Source organism: Ambystoma mexicanum, chromosome 3q (assembly GCF_040938575.1).
Source record: "Ambystoma mexicanum isolate Mex_15411 chromosome 3q, UKY_AmexF1_1, whole genome shotgun sequence".
Taxonomy (NCBI): Eukaryota; Metazoa; Chordata; class Amphibia; order Caudata; family Ambystomatidae; genus Ambystoma; species Ambystoma mexicanum.
In genome coordinates, this window is record NC_090926.1 from 477,742,881 (window position 1) to 477,756,548 (window position 13,668).

The 13,668-nt window shown below is 42.0% G+C and overlaps 1 protein-coding gene and 1 pseudogene across 2 annotated transcripts in view; one reads left to right on the forward strand and one right to left on the reverse strand.

The window, feature by feature from the left end:
* Positions 1–13,668, reverse strand: part of GABRB2 (gamma-aminobutyric acid type A receptor subunit beta2) — a 1,186,575-nt gene that overhangs the window by 855,544 nt on the left and 317,363 nt on the right. The gene's annotated exons all lie outside the window — the stretch shown is intronic.
* LOC138582550 (probable bifunctional dTTP/UTP pyrophosphatase/methyltransferase protein pseudogene) lies at positions 10,124–11,747 on the forward strand (annotated as a pseudogene).

A 13,668-nucleotide genomic window follows, 5' to 3' on the forward strand; every position in this document is an offset into this window, starting at 1 on the left:
CCAGTTATGGTAATAATGGGAGAACCGTAGCATGAAGGGTGTCTTGCATGATTTAATCGTATGTTCCTAGTCGTACAAGGTATAGATGACTGTTTGTCAGTACGGATGTTATTATGTTGATCGTCTCAAAACATACTAAGTGATGATCTGACCAGATATATTTGTCCACTTTGATATTTATCTTGGGGCCGTTTTTCTGTATCCCTTCAGTCCCCCTACCAGGACTTACATCTGCACTTCCTGCACTTGCCACTAGCTGGCTGTTTTATTTGTCTTATTTATCTTATTTATTCCGCTTTTCGGATGTACTGCACTTCTCAATCTCCCTTTACCCCTCGCACTTCTCCTTTCCCCCCTTCCCCTGCACTTGCGCGATCTGAATGGCCCCTGGCCTAGTAGGACCGTTGTCTGTCCTCCCTCTGTCCCCCCCCTTGCCTTGTCGCGCCTTTAAACACTTGTGTAGGCGCATTATAAATGCCATATCATATCATATCATGATAGGAACATTTTTAGATCTGACTCAGTCTAATGTGTTGCCACGGAATAAATAAGATAAATAAGACAAATAAAACAGCCACCTACAATGCTGTATTACTTCAAAGAGGGTGTTGCTCCTGTTAGAGGCGGCCATGATGATGGTGGGGTTCAACCTCTGTAATCAGAATCCCATGGTTGGCACAGAGAGATTTGAGGGTTTTGTGGTCTCCAGGGTCACGGATATGGTTTTGCAACACCATTTCTCTAAGTTTCTGATTCAGCATTTGATGGAGGCGAGATTGGGGATGTACCAAGGGGTGGATGGTGGATGGTGTGGTCGTAGCATGTCTGTGTTTTAGGGGGTATGAGTGTCCACCAGTTTCATTGCGGAGTTAAAAGATTTTAGGAGGACCGAGGCCTTCCCTCTAGTGGGGAAGATTTCAAAGTTTGCTTTTAGCTCCTTGACAGGGAAGGTTTTGAAGAAGCAGCACTTACATTTCACATAAAAATGTTACAATCAAATGATAGCTAAAACAGTTCTTTAGTTTACACCACTTCTGACACTCAGCTAATACCGTTTAAGTTAAATAGGTTACCACTATTATAACACTGCTTTCCAATATCGAAGGAAATAAAGGTGCCTGTCAAAAGGTAATGCAGTTGCCACTGTTTCCTACTAACCAGTTCCTGTCTTTGCTACTGGAGTCAGAACTTAACTTAAATGTCCAGGGGGCTTGAGGCAGGTTCATTTGTAAAACAGTTAGCAAGGAGCAAGCTAGGGTGCAGGGACTTTGTAAAGCATATACATATTTTATACAAGTAACCAAGCAACACACTTCCTGCTTTGCCAGTGATCCATTAATTAATAGATAAAAGCCAGGCAGGTGTGGGCATAGTCACTTCCCACCTGACAGTTGAAGTAGGCATTTTTTGTTCTGCAGGAAAAAGCATGCTCGGTATAATTTGAATTCCATTCTAATTTCAATTCGTGCTGAAATCAGTTATCTTAAGAACTGTGATTATTCTTCCGCTTAGCCTGCTAGGTGCTCGAAAGGTGGCTGCTAAGAAGATAAAGAGCCGAGCGGATTACGGATTCTATTGTTTCAAAGTCTGCTGACTATTCTCATCAGTGCTTCTGACTCCTGAAATGAAACTTTAACTGCGTCTTTTCAGATAAAGCATCATTTACATTCGCCATACACAGGCTCAGACTGGCATGTAGGGCAATAGGGCAATGCCCAAACCAAAAACGCAAAATGCTAGTGTGGGCCAGTTTTTTGGGTCAAAGTGGGCCACATTTTTGGCACATGTGGGCCAGTTTGATGCGTTGCTTCACCATGCAGCTAGTCGTTTTGACCAGTGCTGCTGAATGAATATTCTGTAAAATGCACAATTTGCATCACAATTTTATCGAAAACCTCCCCCTTGGATGCCTCTGCAAAGTAGCAATGAAAGACAACACATCCTATTCCCTGCCTGATCCAATGACGTGTAATCGCCCTGCAAGTTCCTGGTTGAAAATAGGATGCAGAGACACATAGAAAAGGGTGCATTACACAATTGCAGAGGAGCCAGAGAGAGATGGTGCGGCAGTAAGAAATGGGAAGCTAAGACCAAAGCTATTTCGAAATGTGCAAATCAGGTTTTGATGCTGAGGAATAGGGGTGATAATATTTGAAAGACGTAGCAGAAATCAGTCGATACCACCCCAGATTCTGCTCTAGTCACCGAGCCAAAATCCAAGACTTCAACCAAAATTCACCGGCGTGGAGTGTGGGATCCAGCTGGAGTACCCGCCATTCCAGGAAATAGAAGGGACTAATGCATTATGGCCAAACAGGGTTTCCAGAATATTCCAGTCCTCTAATAGGCCGAAAGGTCTGCATGCCCAGTGTGTCAGAATAGGTGCAGTTTCTCACAATGTAAGAGGCAGAAGCGTGGATGTAGTGCATTTACCACAGTCTGCAGGGGACAGGCTGTGAGCTCTCACATGGCAGTTGCATTGGAGCTGGCAAATGCACTAGAGGAACTGTCCTCTAAGCAGAAGCACAACATTCTCCTCTTAACCAAAAACAGAATCGGCTCTACCTCTAAAAAAAAAAAAATGAAATCCCTGCTTCCACATTTTAATTTTGCCACAACAGATTGATAAAAGTTGGGGATGAGTTACCATGGTACCCGGAAATACGGAAATAACATTATCGGCAAACACTCCACCTGAAAATCGTCAACATTGTGGGAACAAAAGTCCCATTTTCAAGTCAGTCAAAATATACATATATGACGACCCATGAAAAATTAGGCATGTAGAATAAACCAAGGTAAAAATGTTGATGCAAAATAGTGACCAGACTGATTAAAGGTTTTGCATTAGGTTCGGTCAACTGCGTACCTCTCCATCAATATCAACCATCTTCATTCACCAAAGAATCCTCTGCTTCAGCAGAGCTGAATTATTTGCCACACCGGCAGCGCCAGGTGTGCGCTCATGCATTCTGGAATAGCCCCTGCCCTATCAGATCCCTCTCATATTCATAAAGAAATCAGTATAACTGTGGACCAGCTGACTTTTTGGAATTTGTACAAAACCTGGTTATTCAACATTCTGGAATAGAATCTGATTAATAACATCCAGATATTGATCACACCTCGTGGGAGCATCATATCGTTTCCATACAAAGGCCAAGCCGGTCACTGAGGCCCTTCAAACTTGAGTAGTTATGATAGTGGATTGAGAGGACCCATACAATATAAGGCAGCAAGGGTTATTTCCTGCATGTCAAGACATACACAAGGCTTAAGACAGGCACAGATATTCCCAAACAAAATCTCTGCAATATCTGATCTCGTCATCCTTTTCTTCACACTCAGACGAGCCAAACATTACTGCACCATGTTCGGAAGCTGGGCACTGCTCACGTCTGTGTGAAGAGAGGTTCTGCAACTAGGTGGCACTGGGGCCAGTTGCTAGTCACATCTAGATACCTAAGAAGCTACTAGGAATATCCGACTAAGCCACTCTCACTCACCACACACTGACCATACATTTATCGGATGGCTAGAGAATACCTAAACCCCCAAATAACCGCACAACTTTCAAACAAAATCACAAACCAGCCCCAACTTGCGCAAACACCTGATCAAGCCAAACACTGGATGTTTAAAATCGGGCAACAGTACGCCTCCTGTGCAAACAACAAAACACATCTATAACACACACCCACAGGCATGGCGGTTACTCCTGGTTCTGCACACATCAAAAGCATAGCACAACACCTGTCTTTTCCAGCTTTACTTCCCAAGGAACCCACTCCACTTTTCCTTTTAGAACCACAAGAGCCCCAGGAGACCATACAAATGGCAGTGGTGCACTGTTTCAATCAACAGGACCTAACCTAACATAACATGCCATCTCCATTTTGAAAGCAGCGCAACCACTGCATTGCTGCAGGCACTTGGTAAAGAATCAGGTTAGCATGACTGGAGTCAACACTGACACACGCCATCATTATTCACGGTAACCTGCATATTGTGCAGACTAGTACTGCATGTGTGTACCATTGGAAAGTAGGGAGCCCAGATAATGTGAACTAAGTTTCAGCCGGACCTCTAAGAAGTAAGTTCGTTTTTGTGAGCACGTTATTACTCCCTGCAAGTGATAGATGTCAGAAAATATGTGTATGTCAAGGAATATGATCACTTGTTAAATCTATATGTTGGAGAGTTAAAAAAATGTTTTTAAGAAAACTATTCCACATGGATCTTTCATTCGGATACATGAAAACAATGACTACACAAAACATGCATTTTAGCAATTCTGCAGCCCAACCACTCGTGTCATTTGCCAGCAAATAGTGAACAACTGCTTACGACATCTCAGAGGTTTATCGAGGCAGGGCTAGTCCGCCAATGCTCTCGTTTTTCGATCAGTCTCGCGAGAAGGCGATGCCAGTTGACTGCCCGATCTACAAGTGTGGGGCTTTTTCTGGGCCAAAGTGAAATTCTACACTGCGCAGCTGTCACTTTCGAAAAACCTTAGAGGTCCAACGTGCTTTCGAATGCACAATTTGTAATACATTTTAGAAAAGGTTCATGAAACCTGGTGATGAATTGGCATTGGTGATGCATCAGTGCTGACATTATTTTATCTTCCATACCAGCTGTGTTTTCATACCTACTCCTCATTTAAAACAAACCATCTGCTCTGGTCTGTGTATGCTCAAAATATTGGAGTCCTTGGGACTGATTCACAACAGCCTTTTTTCCATGGTAAACGCCCATTGAAAACGCTTGTGTAAATCACGCCCCCCCCCCCGCCCTTTTTTCTGCACTCTCATCAGGACGTCATATCTTGACACGTGCTAAGTATGGCAACCATGGATTAGCATACCACGTTTTAGGAACCATAGTGAGCAGTCCTAATGTAATTCTGAAATTCTTCTTGGAGAAGTCAATCATTTCAAATATTCGGCATTCATTGGTAACGTTTCAAGAATCGGAACGATATTCTCATACATTATTGAAAAAAAAAAAACCCTGATAGTGTTATGGCCTAAGCATCCAAATTAATTCAGCATAATTCTGCTTGCGTGCGTAGGTCGAACTCCTTTTTAGTAGATGTTGTCTGCTACCTACTGACCAGGCAAAGGTGATTCAAGCAATGGGAGCCAACAAGCAAAATGTATTCAACAAATAGAATGTCACCTTGCGATCATGACCGACTGGCAGAAGCTATGGAGCAAATCCAAAATGGTGCTCATTTTGGAGTTCCCTTTAATTTGGCGATGGCGAGCAATTGTGTGTAGTCATACAGGTAGGCAGCTACCTGCTGCCAGATTTTGGTCATTTGCATGGCAGAATGGAAATATGCAGAGCAAAGGGTGGCCTAGAAGTGTGTATGCCACCTTTTGCCCTGCACTTTTACACTCTGGCGTACAAAACAAGTAAACACTGCCTCCACTGCGAGAATTGCAGGCAGAATTTACAATAGATCCCTATGGAGACTGCTTGCATTTTGCTTGTGCATAAAGGTGGCAGGCTCCATAGGGATCCCTAGCGTAGGCACCAGCATGAACATGCATGCCGTTACAAATGCTGTGGCTTTGTACGGTGGATTGAAAGGAAAACGGCAGAAACGCAAATTGCGTTCAACTCCTTCTGTCCGCCATACAAATAGACATGACATTAATGAATGGTGTAAAAGCCTTTCTCGAAAATGATCTCCAAAGAATCCTGTTTTTGTCATAAATTACTCCTACATCTTGGTGTAATTTAAACCTAAAAGCAACAATCATTAAGGAGTCAATCACAATTTTCAGCTGGCAGGTCAACTCTGTACTGTACATTTAAGGACCAGAAACGTCCTGTTAACACCCACATTTTGTAGTCTTACATGGACTATCTTTACTCCATGCCAGACAGGAACACATTTTAAAATGATTTCATGTTATTGCTTATAATGTTAACCGAGATCAAGAGCAGCAGAACACGTTTAAACAGTAGGGCGCAACCATACAATTTTGCAGTACTGTTGATGAATGGAGAGAGGGTTTTATATTTGGCAGGTATCATTGAAAGATGAAAGAGACACCTTTACAGTGTTTTACAAAACTGATGGATGACTGTGGGGGTAAAATATATCCCCAGAGTGACAGAGATTGAGAGGCCGTACTAGGCCCCTATTGTGAGAGTGAAGTTGGCTAATGTAGAGACCCATTGAAATATAAAAGGCAGTACAAAACAGTGATTTCCGACATAAGGCCTCGTGAAATGAAAGAAATGGGCCTCCTTCCACTGTGTTAAAATGGACAGGCGCTCAAGCGAAAGGCAATCTACCTGAGAGCCTAAAACTGCTGGAAAAGACATGTGTGGCCGGTAATGCTGTTTTATCCTAAAGTATGAAAAGTTACAATTTCAACTTAAAGAGAGAGATAGCAGCATGTGACACTGACAAATCAAGACAGGGATCCAGAAATCCAAAGTGAAGCCTAGCATGTTCATCATATAAAATGGCATCCTTTAAAGGGAAAGACCAATTTTGTTTTGTGTAAAAATGAACACTGGTTTCTATGTTACAGTGGCCTATGTGTGAATAATATCAAAAGTGAACGTATGTCTGTCCAAACAGTATCTAAAGAAAGATTGTATTAGAAACAGCAGGACCAGATGTAATACCAAAAATGTCATGTTGAACTCATCTTTTCAATTTAAAATGCTATTCTGTTAGAATTATGTATGTCGCTTGTTTTCCCCACTGAACTGAATGGTCTGTGTCTCTTAAAGTTTGACCTCATGACATTTGGGCTGGGCCCACCAGAAAAAGCAGCCCTCCTTTTCAGTTTAAATGCTAAGAAGTAAAGCAGAAATTACCTTTAAGGTCAAACCTCCCCAAAATGTCCATTAGAATTGAACAGGTTCTTTTGACGCCAATGAATGGAGAGTAGAATAATATAGCCATGTAGATGTCCTGGTCATGTGACAGAAGTGAAATGAAATTTAAAAAAAAGGTCGGCCTTATTGTAAATGGGAGGCGCACATGTGTGGCTGATTAACATAGGATTACATTTTCCTTAATAAAAAGGGAATTGTGTGTCCCAGCGAGCTTATCATGGGCTCATGTCAAAGGGGACACAAAGCCCATCTGTACCTTGTACATGTACGTGTGATGTATACAATTTGAGTTAAGAATATAATTATGATTCTGGCCTTATCATAATTCTGAGGAAATGGAAAGTTGTTGAGATGATAGAGTGGGAAATTAATGTTTGAATGTTCAGGTGTCATATCTTTAACTATTTCAGCTCAGGAGAAAATCAAATAAAACACTAGTTCCTCCCAGGAAGGGTGTTCTGAAAATATAGAACTCAAAAATATATATGTGCCTACATTTATCTCAAAAATTAAGGTAGATACTGGGCCTCATTATGACCCGGGCGGTAAGGGATTACCGGTACTGGTAAGGGCACTGGTGCGGTAATCCCTTACCGCCCAATTCCGAGGTCCCTTTGCGGGTCCTCCCTCAACGGCTATTTGCAGTACCGTAATTACTGCCTTCCCTATTTCCATTGAGCCCTATGGGGCAAAAATGGCAATGGGGAAGGGCCAATGGTGAATGGAGAATTACCGCCCCGCCAACCTTAGAATGGGGCGCTAATTCTGCCATTCACCATGGCGGAATTGGTAAGGTACCGGCGTCAACCATGGCGCCAATAGCGCCATGGTTAACGGCTGGGTCGTAATGAGGCCCACTATGTTGTTTTAGGGACACTGAAAAGGGTAAACCCACCAGTCATTTTGGGATGATGAATCTTTCTCCTCCCTTAGCCTCCATCATCCACACCTCCCAACTCCTTGTGCTATCAGCAGGCAGTGGGCGTATTGAGAGGAGCGGTAGAGAAAGAGCTAGCCAATCCGTACCATTGAAATTATGATAATATGAGAGTGTCAGCAGCCCTATAAGAGATCAGTTTTCAATCTGAGAGGGACTTTTGGGCTTACATGTTCACTCTATTCCTGGAGTAAGTCTACTTCTGGACTCTTGTGAGGAGCAACTAGCAGAGAATCAAGGAGAGCTACCAAGGCCATCAAGGCAAGGAAGGCTACCAAGCCCATCAGCGTAAACCTTGCCAGGAAAAAATCTGTTTACCTGGAAGGCCTAAAACCATGCCTTGGAGATAGAGACCAGGACATCTAGAAGCTATCTGGGACTGCTATTTGAGGAGCCTGAGGAGGACTGGGTGCTGGGGACTATCCTTGACCAAAGCCATTGACCAGATCTGTGCTGTCCTCAGAAGAGCCCTGCTGTTTCCCTGAATGCCCCATAACCAAGGCCTCCCATGTAAGTAGATTAATCCAAATACTAAAAAAAGTATGGGGGAATCTGCCAGCCTTAATCTCGATCTTGCATGGTAGGGGGTTGGAACTCGGTAGATCCTTGGCACATTTTATTAAATATAACTCAAATTAAATCACCCATAGAAAACCATCCTATCCATATAAATTGAATTGTGTTGGGAACTGCATGCCTTAATCCTTTCAATCAAATTGTGTGGGAGGGGGGTGAAATCGAGTAGACCCTTAGCACATTTAATAATAGTTGAATCAATTAACACCCATATATAAAAATCATGGGATGAGTTTTGTTACAGTTTCAAACTATCAAAGTTCACGCCCAGTGTGTTAGAGCTGGTATAGACAATACGTTCTTGGGTGACTATTTTTCGGAAACTCCTGACTTCTGCACAGCAGGGGGTGTCCGTAATCCCAAAAAGAAGTAACTCTGAAACTCTGCCTTTCAAGTGAATGTAGAGTGTGTTAAAATGAATGTTCCCATTCATTTCAAACAAGAATCCCAAAGCATTACAATTCCCTTGTATGAGTGGAACAAAACAAAATTATTCATTAATTCCCAAACCAGAAACCCCAAACCCTTGCTTTCACTTTATTGTGTGTTAAAAATGTATGTTTCCCACAGAGTTAATTCACATACTTTACCTTTCTAATAATAAGCCAAAAAGATTTTTCCATTTTGTTTATTTCCCAAAACCTGCCTTTTTAATAAAAAGCCAAAACGATATTCCTACTGTATTCCCACTCCCTGTACCTTGCCTTCAAATAAAGGGGTAATATATGATGCCTGGGTTGGGGGCTGCTGGGAGAAAAGAGCCTGATAACAGACTAAGCAATCACTGTGTGAACTATATTATTCTATGGGTTCAAGAAATCTGATGTAAAGTGATGACTGCACATCTCTAAATTTTACTGGTGTGTTGTAGTATCTGAAAGTCCATTAGAAATATAAGTCAGTCAATTGGTGCAAGTCATTTGAAATTGTGATATTGTGTAGTGCAACAGCGTTGGTGGCAGATGTGTTGGTTATTGTTCTATCATTCTTTGTAAAAACTCAAATAAATATGTATTCTTACTATACACTGACCTGGTTCCTAGCTCATTGGTGGTAAAGAGGGCATTTGCTGAATTGTACTATATAGGTTGGAGGCCTCACTAAAATGGAATCTGCAAAGTGCTTTGTTGTGCGCCACCTGGCTTGGTTGGAGGGGGGAACTTCCTGGGTTGAGAGTGACCACCCAATAAATTGTGACATGATAGGGACCCAAAAAATGTTCTCTTTCTCCAAATAATGTTACTGCATATTCTTTTTTACTTCACATATCCCAAACATTTCTATATACTTTTATTCATGTTCAGCTCACACCCAACACTTACATACTGAATGCTAGTACGTATCCTATGGTCCAGATTTACAAAGCATTTTCTAATTAGATTGCACATTGTAAAATACTTTTGTAAATCAGTCTTTAAGGGCCTGATTCATGGAACATTTGCCTGGTTGAAAGTGAATTTGCACTGCTGAAAATTGACTTTGCATAGTGTATTTTTGCAGTGCAAAGTCCAGGCAAAGTCCGTGCATAGTCATGTTTTACAGTACAAAATGACTTTGTCCGGACTTTGCACAGCAAAAATACACTATGCACAGTTCCATGAATCAGGGTTTGTGTTGGCAGTGCAAAGTCAGTTTTCCGCAGTGCATATTCACTTTGAACCAGGAAAATATTCCACGAATCGGGCCCTAATTGCACCCACACAAGTTTCTGAGGTCAACGTGAAGTTATAACAATGCAGATGAATTGTGACTTTGGAAGGAGACATTCTAGAAAAACCACTAGACAAGCAAGACACCTATAACATGCGGTCACGGTTAAGTGGAAAGGAGCACAGTGTCTTCACAGGGGTTGCAATAATTCACTGCAACGGTTTGAAAGATAGTCCACTAGAAACTGAGGTCCTTGATGGTTACAAGGAGACTAAAGTCAAATTTGCTGCCTTTTAAGAAGATCTTCTATGGGAATATGTTCACAGCGGAGAGCCCATGGACAAGGCAGGTGGCTATGGAATACAGGCACTTGGTGGAATGTTGGTTGAATCTGTGATCAGAGATTTCCTGAACGTAGTGGGATTTCCTCTCAATCACTTCTGCAAGAAGTTAGCAGAACTGTACTATCCTCCGTCCAAGAGCACCATCCAACGTAACAAGCACGACTCCATTCGTTATGTAGAGACATTTGAGAACCTGAGTGACCTTGAGAATGACATCCCAAACAAGGCAGAACTTCGAGTTATCAAAGAACTGGATGTGAATGGGGCTTCCCTTCATTAGTCAATAATTCCAGAGGGAATGGGGATGCTGGCTCACAGACCTGCTCCTGCATACCACCTGCCAGTCAGAATGGAGTTGTAGATACACCTGCAGAGTTTCCAGCTACACTCATGAACCTTCTAGATAGCTTCAGAGCATCAAAGGCACTCGTTGTAGCATCGAAGCTGAAGGTGTTTGATAAGTGGAAAGATAATTGCGCTCTCACGGCTGAAGAAGTTTCAAGACAAGTAAACACCTCAGAGCGTGGAATTAAAAGACTCATTGATGCCTGTGTTTCCTTGGGGTTGTTGGAGAAAAGACATCAAGTTTACAGTAACTCGGAGTTGGCAAACACCTACCTTGTGTCGGACAGTAAATATTCAATTAATGACTACATTCTGTGCTCCAATGATCGTATGTGGCCATTCTTCACAAATCTGGAATCTGCTGTCACAAAAGGTGCCCATCACCACCAACCTGCTTCAGAGAAAAATCCTGAAGGTTTGACTCGGGACTCTGGTTGTGGCAGTCCAGATGCAAAACATCGATTTATGGCTGCTATGCATTGCACCATCAAAGTGACTGCAAGAGATATTGCACCGCTTTGGATTCCTCCCATGTGAAATCTGCTTGCGATTTGGGAGGTTGTACCGGAGCTTTATCTTATGAGCTAGTAGATGTGTACCCAAATATAAAAGTGACCGTTTTCGACCTTCTGGATGTCATTGGCCTTGTCTCTTCTTTCACGCCCACTGGATCGTGCACCTGTAGAGTGACATTTACAGCAGGTGACTTTTTTAATGACAGCCTTCCTGAAGGGGATCTTCACATTCTATCAAGGGTTTTGCAGGAATTGGCAGATGAAAAACGTGACACATTATTAACCAAGATATCAGCAATTTGTGCACCAGGAGCGGCTTTGCTTCTTGGAGAAATTGTTCTGGACAAGAGGAAAAGAAATCCAAGGGGCTTGCTATAGTCTCTCACTATGAGTGAAGGCGAACAGTGAACCGGCTCAGAATACAAGTCGCTGTTGGAAAAATATGGCTTCAACAATGTGCAAATTAAGACCACTGAGGATTTTGTGGACGCAGTTTTAGCTGTTAAGAGATGAACCTTCATTGTGAGTATGTTGTAGGCACATGCAAGGGTTTCCTGGTAGTTCATTGTTCAATGGCACATTAAATGAACAGCAGCAAATGTTTATTTTCCAGTCATTGTTTCTCATTGGGATTTTTTAATATCATGTTAAGACGAATGTGCACCCTTTTGAATATGAACGTCCTCTTTGAGGGAATCCAACATAATTTTAAATTGAAATGTAATGGTATCTGAACACTTAATAACATCATTTTGGAAACCTAAAAAAACAAAAAACAATGCAGATGAAAATACATTTTGATGGGAACATGTCTTGCCGAAACAGATATCCACTTCAGACACTAACAAATCACCAACACATCCTTTGACATCCCCACTTTTGCTGGTCTTGGAATGAGGACTGCATGTGCAAGTTACACAACTGCGTGCAACATACAGCAAACCATGCACCAATAGAAGAGGGAATCACTCACATTACTCACACTCTCCTGATGTGATTCACTCCACCAACAATTGGATTTGTCTTCTTCTGCCAATTCCACACATCTGATCCATTTTCATGATCACGTTCACGTCCAAAGATTCTTGTCTGCACACATCCAACCAGAAATCTATGCATAGGTTGTTAAAAGGTACCAAAATGACACTACCACTGGTTGCTCAGTACTATAGAGAGGACGTGGTTGCATGAAAAAAAATATGTGAATCCACATAGATATTTGTCTCACCACCATAACGTCCTTCCTGCGGTAATGGATTCCTCTGAGTTGTAGATATCATTGATATGACACAAGCTAATTGTCAAGAGGAGAATACAACAGATGGATTAAACTTCAACAAATTAAAGATAATAGCTCATGTATGCACATTGCCTGGAAAAGTATATAAATGATAACTGAGCAGCCAAAAGGAACACTCTGCAAACCCATCCATATCATGTTCATGTTGATTTCCACAACATGTTGTTACTTCTTCCCACGTAAGATTCATACAAAATAAGAGGGAACCTGAATGTGAGCAGCTAGTATTCTAGTCCAGCTAATAATATTCAAATGATCCTTGTTCTGTGCTAAAAATGTGGAAGCCCCTGTTTTGGAAGTTCTTATTAACAAAGTTTAACTTCACCTGCTGATCCAGTCCCTTGGTGGCTGTTTTTGGAATTGTGTGACGAGTCAAATTCTGGGGTACCAGTGGTCCAGGGGTGAATATCGGTTTATAATCCATCAATCAGCCCCACACCATAATTACACCAGAATGGATCCAAACAGATTGGAATAAAAAAAGCATACAATTAAAATTATAAACCTCCTTGTCCAATTTTGGTAACGTGGATGGAACAGCAGGCTTATCTCCTCTAAAAGTTGTGGATCGTTGGTTAGATGCAGCCCAGCAAAAATACAATTATTACCCAATGATAAAAGGAGTGTCCAGTCAAGATTGTATGCAAATATCTACTTTATTATTACACAACAGGCAATCTAACAACACTACTAAATTGCAAACAACTCTGTAAAGGAATCCAGAGGACAGACAGTTTATTACAAAGGAAAGGGGATGCACTCTGGATACTGGCAGGAGGGTAGTCAGTATGGTTAATAACCACAACAGTTCGTTAAGGTTTCTTGGCTTTTGCACACAGGGAGCAAATGGCCTTCCTTAAAATGTTTCTAGGGCCTTCTGGGAAGGACCAGGTGGCAGAACACCAATGTACATTTAACTGTTGCTGTTCTTGGTGCTCAACAGGGTCGGGACGGTGTCAGGCCCCTTTGCAGGCTTCTGTGACAGAGTTTGAGATGGGAGTCAGTTGCTGGTATCAAGCAGCAAGATGGTTCGGCGAGTGAAGCTAGACGAACAGCTGCAGGCTATCCTACATGATGGCTCAGGGTCAGGAATCCTTGTCTCATTGCTGATCAGCAGTTCTGAATCACTGTTAA